Source organism: Trichomycterus rosablanca, chromosome 14 (genome assembly GCF_030014385.1).
Source record: "Trichomycterus rosablanca isolate fTriRos1 chromosome 14, fTriRos1.hap1, whole genome shotgun sequence".
NCBI lineage: Eukaryota > Metazoa > Chordata > Actinopteri > Siluriformes > Trichomycteridae > Trichomycterus > Trichomycterus rosablanca.
The window spans coordinates 13,520,485-13,534,335 of record NC_086001.1 but is presented as its reverse complement, the minus strand read 5'-3'; positions in this window follow the sequence as shown (position 1 = coordinate 13,534,335).

Below are 13,851 nucleotides of genomic sequence, written 5' to 3'. Positions count from 1 at the left end.
ATCCGAGAATGATTCAAGGTGAAAAAAAAAACAGCTTTTTCACCTATTATAAATGTGTTTGCACTGCAGGGTTTCAGCATTGTGACAATAATGGTGTCAGAGTAAAAGTTAATGTGTCATAAGTCAAATAGTGTTTCCAGGGAAATTCTCAGCATCAAAACATGTCTAAACATAAGGTTTCTACGGGTGCTTAGTCAACAATGCTATGGCTGAAAAGATACAAACTTGGGATAAATAAGAAGTGGCTAGATTTTAGAACCCCCACCTCACTAATCCCAGCTTTATGACGTGATTCATCCTGCTGTTGTAGTGGGGGGAAAAGGTTCTGAAGGAATTTCTGTGTGTTTTGTGTAAGCCAATCCTTTAGGAGCGGCTTTTGTGACAGCCCAACCGTCCATGGTGCTCTGCCACTAATGACTTGAAGGCAGCATAGAGGCGTAGATGGTTATTATTAGACATTCTCTGCATCTCTCTTCAGTGTTACTGCCGATCAGCGTGAGTCAGATTGTGCATAAATGCCACAAAAATTGGGGGAACCCCAATGTTCTTACTTTATTGCTCAAGTGTTGAAATGATCTGATGATTTGATCGCAACTTTTGGTAAGTTAGCAGATTGGTAAAAGAAGTGTGACCAGTTTTACATTAACACATCGCAGAGGTGTTGCTCAAACTGATTGATATGAGGACACTCTTTCTGCTGATGCTGTACATTAAAGCTGTTGCTGTTGAAATCTAACACTGGTGTTGCTTTTCACTCAAACTGGAGAGTACGTCCACTTCCTGTTTTTTTATTACTTTTACACAAGCAGAACTGAATTGCACTTCCTAGACATTTGCACACTCATTGGTGCCTGTGTGGCTTCCTCTATGGGTTGCAAAAGGTCACAAACTTGCATAAATATATACTCCAACCAGGCATAACATTATAACCACTGACAGGTGAAGTGAATAACACTGATTATCTTTTCATCAAGGCACCTGTTAGTGGGTGGGATATATTAGGCAGCAAGTGAACATTTTATCCTCAAAGTTGATGTGTTAGAAGCAGGAAAAATGGGCAAGCATAAGGATTTGAGCGAGGGTCAAATCGGGATGGCTAGATGACTGGGTCAGAGCATCTCCAAAACTGCAGCTCTTGTAGGATGTTCCCGGTCTGCAGTGGTCAGTATTAGGGCTGCACGATATTTTTTCCTGCGATATATATTGCGATATTTAAAAAAATATTAATAATATTAATAATGCATGTATCTTTCTCTAAATAAGGGGCTCATCTGTGAAAAAGGGTGGTGCCTACAAGGGATACAAAAGATTATGACAAGCTACATCTTTGTACTCGGTTGAAACTGAGCATTAAACTAAGAAAGCTTCAATATCACATGAGGGAATTAACAGGATTGACAAAATGGGTCATTTAATATTTTGTTTCACAATCAAAACCTCTTCAAGTAGTAAACATTATTAAAAAAAAACTATACAAACAAAAGAGCAGCTATACACCTGTTCCAAATCCGAGATGCCTTAGTTACTAAGCACACTACTGAGGCAGAACAAGTGAGAATCGGACGCGTCCTTAGTGATGAAGGCAATCCCAGAATTCATTGCGGCATCTCTTCTCTCACAGAAAAATAAACATGGCTGGCGGTGCGGACAAAGTTATTTTCAAACGTAAATAAATAATTATTGATTTTTAGCGAGTGTTTTTATTTGCAAGTTTGGGCTTGTCATCAAATGTAACCGTTTTCTGTACAGACATGTTATGTTGACATGTTAGCGCTGTCCCACCTCATTCCGTTGGTTTTAATGGCAAGACGCTAAACGCGAAACCTAAGTAGCTAAGTAGCGCGTTCCAATAACCTTCCTTATAAAAGTTAATGACTTATTAGAATCCTCTCTACTGAGGCAGCTGCCTGTGTAGGTAGTACAGCAAGGCAGCTCACTAGGATTTTGAACACACTGGTAGATACGTCATGGAAAATGAGGACGGTGTGAATTTTCGTTTTGTGTAAAGCAGCAAAAAAAGTTGTAGCGTGACGTATTTGATTTAATTTGAATTAAGTAACATCGCACGTCCTGCGATGTGACTATTGCGCATGCACACATCGCGATGACGATGCTGAAACAAAATAACGTGCAGCCCTAGTCAGTATCTATCAAAAGTGGTCTATGGAAGGAAAAGTGGTAAACCGGCGACAGGGTCATGGCTCATTGATGCACGTGGGGAGTGAAGGCTGGCCCGCATGGTCCGATTTAACAGACGAGCTACTGTAGCTCAAACTGCTGAAGAAGTTAATGCTGGTTCTGATAGAAAGGTGTCAGAATACACAGTGCATCACAGTCTGTTGCGTATGGGGCTACATAGACGCAGACCAGTCAGGTAGGAAGGTGGTCATAATATTATGCCTGATGGGTGTAACACCCAAACTTCTGACTTTTTATAATAAAAACATTGGCATAAATATGGGTCTTGCCCTTTGTGACTTTCCACTCTTATGGAAAGGCATTCCCCAATATTTGTAACTGTGCCTGTCGAAATGTTGAACAATATAAATGTTTAATGTCATCCTATGGGTATACAATGTGGGTGAGGACAGGGCACTGTGCACGCCACTAGCTTTGTGCACAGGGGCACAGTGAAGCTAATTTGGAAGATCAGAAATATATAAATTATTAAATATAATTGGTTCTATACACGTGTTAACAATGGGTGTGGCTAAAGCATCTGAACATAACACTGAGCCGTGTTTACATACTTTTTGCCATATACTGTTTTGAACATTTCCATAATATATACACTATACTATATTGCACATAATAATTAGCAGCAATAATCGTGGCTAAACACTTTTATTTTTACTGTTATGTTTTGCAGAACTGTTTTAAATCGAACACACCGCTGAGATTTTAAGCGTAATGTTTTATTTTAGGTGATTCCACAGGACAGTAGGACAGTAACTAAGTCATGTCTGTTCATGTTATCCTGTTTAGATAGATGTGAACTTGCTTTTGTATTTTGAATCACTATCCTGCTGCATAAAATGATTACATCTTGGTTTCAGGAAAATGAGCTATTGACCATTTGTTCATCTCAAGAACTTTCAATAGGGAGGCACGGTGGCTAAGTGGGTGGCACTGTCGTCTCACAGCAATAAGGTCCTGGGTGCGATCCCCAGGTGGGGCGGTCTGGGTCCTTTTAGTGTGGAGTTTGCAAGTTCTCCCAATATCTGTGTATGTTTCCTCCGGGAGCTCCAGTTTTTTCCCACAGTCCAAAGACATGCAAGTGAGGTGAATTGGAGATACTAAATTGTCCATGACTGTGTTTGACAACTTGTGAACTGATGAATCTTGTGTAATGAGTAACTACCGTTCCTGTCATGAATGTAACCGAAGTGTGTAAAACACTCACCCACTTTTTTAACCGCTTATCCAATTAGGGTCACGAGGGGGGGTGCTGGATCCTATCCCAGCTTTTCAATGGGTGCAAAGCACACAGTAACAATCTGGACAGGGCGCCAGTCCATCGCAGGGCAGACACACATACACACACACATACGCACACCCATTCACCCATGCCTGACTGCATGTTTTTGTACTGTGGGAGGAAACCGGAGCTCCCGGAGGAAACCCACACAGACACGGGGAGAACATGCAAACTCCACACAGAAGGACCCCTGCCTGGGGATCGAACCCTGCTCCTTCTTGCTGTGAGGCGACAGTGCTACCCACCGAGCCACCGTGCCGCCCATGTGGAGAACATGACGTTAAAATCCTAATAAATAAATAAACAAGGACTTTCTAATAAAAAGTTACATTATCAATTTACACACCTTCTCACTTTCACCCATGTGTTTGACTGGAATGCTGTGTTTGTTTTTTGCCAGACGCAACAATCCTTGGAATAATTAGAGAAGAAATTTAATAAAGTTGCTTGGTCTGTGATGATTAGGGAAGAGAAATTGAATAAAACTTGCAGTTTCAGAGACGACAAAAACCCTCTGTTGAACAAAGTTAAAAGAGGCCCTGATTCGTGAAAATAACAAGCCTAAAACCTCCCTAGCATTTTTGGAGCTGATACAGATAGAACCGAAGCATCAAGGCCAAGTTGAGGGTTTCTCCTGCCAGGACAGGATGACCAGCTGAGGAAATTAAACTTTTCTTTAAATTTGACGTCAGCTGTTTAGAGATAATTGTGTCTAAAAGATGAAAAACAGCAGAGTAAAATGAAAGGGGCAGTACAGTGCAGGAAGCATTTGTATCTAATCGTGTCCACATTGATTATTAAACAGGGCGGAAATCATAGGGAATGAAAATCATCACCTGGATTTAATGGTGTCTTAATTAAAAATGGTTACATAAAAGAAAGGTGGGGTTTTTTGCAAAGTTATTAAAAATAAAACACAAAAATTTAACAGGTACATAAGTATTCACAGCAATTCTAGCCTCAAGTCTTTTTGAGTTTGATGCTACAAGCTTGGCACACCTATTTTTGGGCAGTTTCTGGCATTCTTTTTTGCAGAACCTCTCAAGCTCCATCAGGTTGGCCCCTTCTTTGTTATCTTGGCTGTGTGCTTAGGGTCGTTGTCCTGTTGGAAGATCTGAGGTCCAGAGCGCTCTGGAGCAGGTTATCATCAAGGATGTCTCTGTACATTGCTGCAGTCATCTTTCCCTCGACCCTGACTAGTCTCCCAGTTCCTGCTGTCGAAAATTCCCACACATCCCCTCTGCATGATGCCACCACATGCTTCACTGTAGGTATGGTATTGGCTAGGTGATGAGCGGTGCCTGGTTTCCTCCAGACGTGACGTTTGGCATTTAGGCCAAAAAGTTCGATGTTTGTTTCATCAGACCAGAGAACCTTGTTTCTCATGGTCTGAGAGTCCTTCAGGTGCCTTTTGGCAAACTCCAGACGGGCTGTCATGTGCCTTTTACTAAGGAGTGGCTTCTGTGTGTCTGGCCACTCTACCATACAGGCCTGATTGGTGGAGTGCTGCAGAAATGTTTGTCCTTCTGGAAGGTTCTCCTCTCTCCACAGAGCAATGCTGGAGCTCTGTCAGAGTGACCATCGGGTTCTTGGTCACTTCCCTGACTAAGGCCCTTCTGCCCCGATCGCTCAGATTGGCCGGGCGGCCAGCTCTAGGAAGAGTCCTGGTGGTTCCAAACGTCTTCCATTTACGGATAATGGAGGCCACTGTGCTCAGTGGGACCTTCAATGCTGCAGAAATGTTTCTGTACCCTTCCCCAGATCTGTGCCTCGATACAATCCTGTCTCTGAGGTCTACAGACAATTCCTTGGACTTCATGGCTTGGTTTGTGCTCTGACATACACTGTCTACTATGGAACCTTACATAAACAGGTGTGTGCCTTTCCAATCAACTGAATTTACCACAGGTGGACTGCAATCAAGTTGTAGAAACATCTGAAGGATGATCAGTGGAAACATAACAAAATGTGGAAAAAGTGAAGCGCTGTAAATACTTTCCAGATGCACTGTATCTTGAGCTGTACTTTGCATTCGTTGTGGATTATACCCAGGTTGTGTTCACACCTGCAATAAGGTAAGAGCTTTTTTTCTCTTTTATTCGAATCCTGTCTCTGGCGTTTTTATTTAACTCTGTGTTATTTAATTGAGTCTGGTTTAAGTGATTTGGTATCCTTGCACCATGACAAACTCTCAAAGAAAAACTGCAGACACTGGGTTCAGGTAAAAAAAGAAAAAAAAAGACTTTAAAAGACATTAAACCTGGGCAAAGATCTGGATTGAATGCATCCCACTGTTCATTACTTCTTTATTACTGCCTCTATACTTCTCATTACATTTCATTACTTAATCCATTAGCTTAAGTTCTTATAATAAAAAGATTTAAAGCTTTATATTCTCTTAATGACCAAATTGCTACAGCAAACCTTTCCTATATCATAAACATGATAGTTAGTGACATCTGCAGTTTCTAGTGTTTTTCTAGATGGTTATCTTTAGGTTTCTGTACGACTTCAGTTCCTCATTAGTACTTTACCACATCCTTGAAACCCACAAACATCTGGTTATTTACATATGTGCAGTCTTCTAGAAGTAAATCGAGCACTAATTTTTCACTTAAAGTTGGATTAATTAATTAATTGTATGCCAGTACACTGATTATTTTGTATAGAGTGTGTAAATAACAATCCAAAACATGAGGAGTTGAAGTCAGAGATTTACATACGATTGGGCATGTATGGCTGGGGTGGCACGGTGGCTAGGTGGTTAGCACTGTCACCTCACAGCAAGAAGGTCCTGGGTTCGATCCCCAGGTGGGGCGGTCCAGGTCCTTTCTGTGTGGAGTTTGCATGTTCTCCCCGTGTCTGCGTGGGTTTCCTCCGGGTGCCTGGGTTTCCTCCCACAGTCCAAAGACATGCACGTGAGGTAAATTGGAGACACTGAATTGTCCAAGACTGTGTTCAGTATAACCTTGAGAACTGATGAATCTACCATTTCTGTCATGAATGTAACCAAAGGGTAATACATGACGTTAAAATCCTAATAAACAAACAAACAAACAAACATGTATGTAGGGCTAAAACGATTCCTCGAGTAACTCGAGTAATTCGATTACTAAAAATGATCGATTCAAAATTTTCGCATCGAGGAATCGTTTATTCCATACACGGATACACAGCTCACGGTGTTCCGCACGGCCTTTCACATCGCGTTCACGCTGTGTGCAGGTGACGTGAGAAAGCCCAAGGGCTGCGTCCCAAATCTCACACTTAAACAGTACTTAACAGGACTTATTCCAGGTACTTTCCGTCTGCGTACTGTTTAGTATGAAAGCAGCGATTTAAAACGCAGCCGAGATTTGATAGCGCGGACTGCAGAATGGAGAGACAGAGAGAACATAGCGAGGCAAACAGAGGAACAAAGAAAACGACTGAAAGTTTGAGATCATTTTAAACTGGGAAAAAATAAACTAAAATTTAGAACAACATCCAGACCATTAGAGAGTCGTGTTGATACTTTTCTTTATCGCAACCACCACATGCTTTTTTGAGGGCTCAGGCAAACACACGTACACACGTCAGAATATTAAAGCCTTATGTTCTGTGTGAGCTGTAGCTAAAACTTTTAGTTTTGAAAGTTGCACAAATTAAAGGCGATGTTTATGTATTATTGATTATATATATATATATATATATAACACACACACACACATATATATATATAAACGGTTTGTCTTTAAACTGTCCTGTATGCAAGTAATAAAAATATACAGTTTGTTTTAAGATAATTGTCATATTTAATCTTATATGTATTTATTTTTGCTCTTTATTAAAGCAAAGTATTTCTTATCCGATTACTCGATTAATCGTTGGAATAATCAATAGAATACTCGATTACAAAAATAATCGATAGTTGCAGCCCTACATGTATGGCTGTTTTTGGGATGGAGTTATGTCTGCAACTGTACTTTTTCTGTGACTAAATTACTAAGTAAACACACTTTGTAACTATTTTGTCCATAATGACTTTCAAAAATTTAACTTCTTTTATTGGCTTCTATTTGGGTTTTTTAAAAATATTACTGCTGTATCAAAAATGTACATACAGCACAATGAATTGATGGTTATATGTCCCTTAATTCTTGTCACTATTATTAGCTGCTTTTGATAGATAACAACAAGCTTCAGGCACTACTCTGGTTGGATTTTTGACCATTTAGTACAACTATAAATAGTTTTTAAACTCAGATTTGTTTGTTTACTGACATTTGACTTTTCAGTTGATAAATGTTAAGATGTTTAACAGCTGATATACACCGATCAGCCAAACATTAAAACCACCTCCTTGTTTCTACACACACTGTCCATTTTATCAGCTCCACTTACCATATAGAAGCACTTTGTAGTTCTACAATTACTGACTGTAGTCCATCTATTTCTCAACATACCTTTTTAGCCTGCTTTCACCCTGTTCTTCAATGGTCAGGTAAATGATGGGAGTACTAAGCCACACCCCGCCCTCTAAAAACTTTATCAACTTTATATGAAACAGAAACTTGACATGCCACGTATGTAGCTGTAATCATGCTGACGTGGCAATAAATCCCAGCTATCATCATCTATCAATGGTCAGGTCCCCCACAGAGCAGGTATTATTTAGGTGGTGGATCATTCTCAGCACTGCAGTGACACTGACATGGTGGTGGTGTGTTAGTGTGTGTTGTGCTGGTATGAGTGGATCAGACACAGCAGCGCTGCTGGAGTTTTTAAATACCGTGTCCACTCACTGTCCACTCTGTTAGACACTCCTACCTAGTTGGTCCACCTTGTAGATTTAAAGTCAGAGACGATCGCTCATCTATTTCTGCTGTTTGAGTTGGTCATTTTCTAGACCTTCATCAGTGGTCACAGGACGCTGCCTACAAGGCGCTGTTGGCTAGATATATTTTTGGTTGGTGGACTATTCTCAGTCCAACAGTGACAGTGAGGTGTTTCAAAACTCCATTAACGCTGCTGTGTCTTATCCACTCATACCAGCACAACACACACTAACACACCACCACCATGTCAGTGTTACTGCACTGCTGAGAATGATCCACCACCTAAATAATACCTGCTCTGTAGTGGTCCTGGGAGAGTCCTGACCATTGAAGAACAGCATGAAAGGGCTAACAAAGCATGCAGAGAAACAGATTGACTACAGTTAGTAATTGTAGAACCACAAAGTGCTTCTATATGGTAAGTGGAGCTAATAAAATGGACTGTGAGTGAAGAAACAAGGAGGTGGTTCTAATGTTATGGCTGATTGGTGTATTTTTAGTATAAAATTAAGTATTTGCTTCTCACCTGATAAAATGCGGTCCTTGTTGTCTAACAAGTTTCTATTTTAATTAATTTTGGCATAGAACCTTTTCCACCCCAAGTCAAATTGATAGTGGTTTTCTCCAGTGGATTTAAATAGATTTTCTCCCAAAACTTATCAAATTAGTCTTCAGCTTCTGGGGAACCCAATCGCATCCGAGGAGGATATATTTACCTGACACATGCTTCCTTTAACGCATGCACAGTCCACTGACCCCTTCTCACTTACCTATACTTTGGTGGATTCTTGCGTGAGGCCAGTCTTGCGCATGGAGAGTCGCACATTGATTCTCCACTTCTGTACAGGTGCCTCAGGGTACTTACCAGGGTCCTTACACTGTGTCAAAGACCCCACCCCACTTTTTAGTCTGTTTTTCCCCCTTCCAGCAGACTTGGTGCCTGCTAGAGGACACTCAGCTGACCGGTATTAGAGCTGAAATTAGAACTTGGGGAGATCATAATCGTAGCACTTGTGGGATCTTGCTGCACTAACTGGGAGCAATCTTCTGTATTGCAATCATAAAATTTGTTTTGTAATCATAAATCATAAATGCTACAGTTGTTCTGTTGTTTTTTGAGGATTTGGAGGTTTTATTTTTTAATTTTCAGCAGGTCCACTTATAGATTCCACTTTTCTAGATGTGAAGATACTGGCCATTATCATATGTGAAGAAGGGATGGCTAGATAGATGGAGATTTATCTTTGTGATGAAGCAGCAGCCACTCTTACTTTTTGTTGTGGGGTTCTCTGTACAAAATGTTTTATAGCTAAACAGCTATACACATCTCAATGCCCACTCAGTATCTCACAGTGCCTCGCCTTGAAAAACTCACACCTTAAATGTTTAAGAACTGCACTATAACCCACAGTTCTAGTTTTGCTTGGGTGGGGTTGTGATCACTATTTGTCTGAAGCCTCTTTCTTTACCATACTATCTATTGTGACCCTACCAGGAGCACAGCTCCAGACAGTGTCACTCTCAGGTTTACAGGTACTTCTACACCACAGCAAGGTAGTGATACCAGAAGAAGATTTCTCTTTTAAATGAAGGTTTAAGAGAATTAACAAATTCACAGATTAATTTTTAAATTGTCTTTTACAACATGTCCTAACTTTACATCATGTCCTTTACTTCCTTAAAAATTTAAACTCAAGTGCACTTGATGTATCATGGTAGTTTTTATTGCTCTGAGATTCAGTGTGGGAATTATGCAATAACTAAGGAGTTCAGAAAGCTGGCAATTTGTGTGCTATTGTATGCAATTCAATTAAAAATGCTTCGAAGTAAGTAAAACTAAACACCAAGAATAAATCAGAGATGCATCAGTATATTAGATGTAAATCTTCAGTTCCTCATTAGTTCTTTACCACATCCTTGAAATACCCTGCTAACCCACAGACATTTGTTTATTTTCATACTCAGTCTTCCGAAAGCAACTCCTCAGTCTCATATGTCTTTATATTCATACTTCAATAATGATAATTGTATTAATTAATCTTATTAGAATGACAGTTCAGCACCTGAAACTGAAAAGCCATGTACACCAATCACCCATAACATTAAAACCACCTCCTTGTTTCTACACTCACTGTCCATGTTATCAGCTCAGCTTACCATATAGAAGCACTTTGTAGTTCTACAATTACTGGCTGTAGTCCATCTGTTACTCTACATGCTTTGTTAGTCCCCTTTCATGCTGTTCTTCAATGGCCAGGACCACTACAGAGCAGATATTATTTGGGTCGTAGATCATTCTCAGCAGTGCAGTGACACTGACATGGTGGTGGTGTGTTAGTGTGTGTTGTCCATGTTAGAAGCACACCAGAAGCACCACAAACTGTCGCCAAGCAAAAAATAAAAAAATAAATAATCAAATGCCATGGCAGTACAACGTACTTTACTGACTAGTATCTACAGAGCGTATTGAGAAAATGATTTGAAAAATAAAATTTCTTCCCACCCAGATTTGACCACAAATCAGATTTGTTTGTGATAAAAATAAAAGCATCTTATCAAGGAATCAAAAAATGGAGTGTAGTGAGATAATGCACATACCGCTTTGCTCAATGCTTGATTCATATTGGTAATCACCGACTCTGCCCACTTCAGCCGGTTGCTTTGTCGTGTAGCTTTGATGCAGGTCTGAATGTAGGGTTACACCTCAGGTTCAGATTAAGCAGTCATGTTGGAACAGGAAGGGGCCATCCCCAAACTGTTCCCACGAAGTTGGGAGCATGAGATTGTCCAAAATCTCTTGGTATGCTGAAGCATCAAGGGTTCCTTTCACTGGAACTAAAGGGCCGAGCCCAACTCCTGAAAAACAACCCCACACCATAATCCCCCCTCCACCAAACTTTACACTCGGCACAATGCAGTCAGACGAGTACCGTTCTCCCGGCAACTTCCAAACCCAGACTCGTCCATCGGATTGCCAGACGGAGAAGCGTGATTCATCACTCCAGAGAACTCGTCTCCACTGCTCTAGAGTCCAGTGGTGGCGTGCTTTACACCACTGCATCCGGCGCTTTGCATGGCGCTTGGTGATGTAAGGCTTGGCTGCAGCTGCTCGGCCATGTAAGCACATTCCATGAAGCTCTACACACTGTTCTTGAGATAATCTGAAGGCCACATGAGGTTTGGAGGTCTGTAGCAATTGACTCTGCAGAAAGTTGGTGACCTCTGTGCACTATGCGCCTCAGCATCCGCTGACCCCGCTCTGTCATTTTACGTGGCCTATCACTTCGTGGCTGAGTTGCTGTCGTTCGCGATCGCTTCCACCTTGTTATAATACCACTGACAGTCGACTGTGGAATATTTAGTAGCGAGGAAATGTCACGACTGGACTTGTTGCACAGGTGGCATCCTATCACGGTACCACACTGGAATTCACTGAGCTCCTGAGAGCGCCCCGTTCTTTCACTAATGTTTGTAGAAGCAGTCTGAATGCCTAGGTGCTTGGTTTTATACACCTGTGGCCATGGAAGTGATTGAATTCAATGATTTGGATGGGTGAGTGAATACTTTTGGCAATATAGTGTACCTGTGGTGAGAGTCCTGAGAGTCCTGTAGCAGTTGGCAAAAGATTAGTGGTCCAAACTTCTAGTTGTGAGGTGTAGGAAACTAATTCACGTATTGCTTTTAAATGGTGTGCCATTAAATATTAAGCTGCGGGTGCCAGTTACAGTGTCTTGCAAAAGTATTCAGCCCCCTTGAACTTTTCAACCTTTTGCCACATTTCAGGCTTCAAACATAACGATATGAAATTGTAATTTTTTGTGAAGAATCAACAACAAGTGGGACACAATCGTGAAGTGGAACTTTTTTTAGAAATAAAAAACTGAAAAGTGGGGCGTGCAATATTATTCAGCCCCCTTGCGTTAATACTTTGTAGCGCCACCTTTTGCTGCGATTACAGCTGCAAGTCGCTTGGGGTATGTCTCTATCAGTTTAGCACATCGAGAGACAGAAATTTTTGCCCATTCTTCCTTGCAAAACAGCTCGAGCTCAGTGAGGTTGGATGGAGAGCGTTTGTGAACAGCAGTTTTCAGCTCTTTCCACAGATTCTCGATGGGATTCAGGTCTGGACTTTGACTTGGCCATTCTAACACCTGGATACGTTTATTTGTGAACCATTCCATTGTAGATTTTGCTTTATGTTTTGGATCATTGTCTTGTTGGAAGATAAATCTCCGTCCCAGTCTCAGGTCTTTTGCAGACTGCAACAGGTTTTCTTCCAGAATGGTCCTGTATTTGGCTCCATCCATCTTCCCATCAATTTTAACCATCTTCCCTGTCCCTGCTGAAGAAAAGCAGGCCCAAACCATGATGCTGCCACCACCATGTTTGACAGTGGGGATGGTGTGTTCAGGGTGATGAGCTGTGTTGCTTTTACGCCAAACATAACGTTTTGCATTGTGGCCAAAAAGTTCGATTTTGCTTTCATCTGACCAGAGCACCTTCTTCCACATGTTTGGTGTGTCTCCCAGGTGACTTTTTATGGATATCTTTGAGAAATGGCTTTCTTCTTGCCACTCTTCCATAAAGGCCAGATTTGTGCAGTGTACGACTGATTGTGTCCTATGGACAGAGTCTCCCACCTCAGCTGTAGATCTCTGCAGTTCATTCAGAGTGATCATGGGCCTCTTGGCTGCATCTCTGATCAGTCTTCTCCTTGTTTGAGCTGAAAGTTTAGAGGGACGGCAGGGTCTTGGTAGATTTGCAGTGGTCTGATACTCCTTCCATTTCAATATGATCGCTTGCACAGTGCTCCTTGAGATGTTTAAAGCTTGGGAAATCTTTTTGTATCCAAATCCGGCTTTAAACTTCTCCACAACAGTATCTCGGACATGCCTGGTGTGTTCCTTGGTCTTCATGATGCTCTCTGCGCTTTAAACAGAACTCTGAGACTGTCACAGAGCAGGTGCATTTATACGGAGACTTGATTACACACAGGTGGATTCTATTTATCACCATCAGTCATTTAGGTCAACATTGGATCATTCAGAGATCCTCACTGAACTTCTGGAGTGAGTTTGCTGCACTGAAAGTAAAGGGGCTGAATAATATTGCACGCCCCACTTTTTAGTTTTTTATTTCTAAAAAAAGTTTAAAATATCCAATAAATTTCGTTCCACTTCACGATTGTGTCCCACTTGTTGTTGATTCTTCACAAAAAATTACAATTTCATATCGTTATGTTTGAAGCCTGAAATGTGGCAAAAGGTTGAAAAGTTCAAGGGGGCTGAATACTTTTGCAAGGCACTGTATATACATTTGTTCTCAGCTTTTTTGTGTTGCTACAATTTTTTGGGAGAAGTGGTACACTCATTTTCATTTGTGTCTTCCTCGTCGGTTTCCTTAGAATCACTAGGTGCAATGCAGTAACACACCCTAGGCTGGACGTCAATCCATCACAGAGCACATCCTATCCCCGCACCCCAAGCATAGCAAACAGCACCACTGGGATTTAAGCCCTGGAGAAATTACCTCAGCGCCACCTGAGTGCCTGAGTAG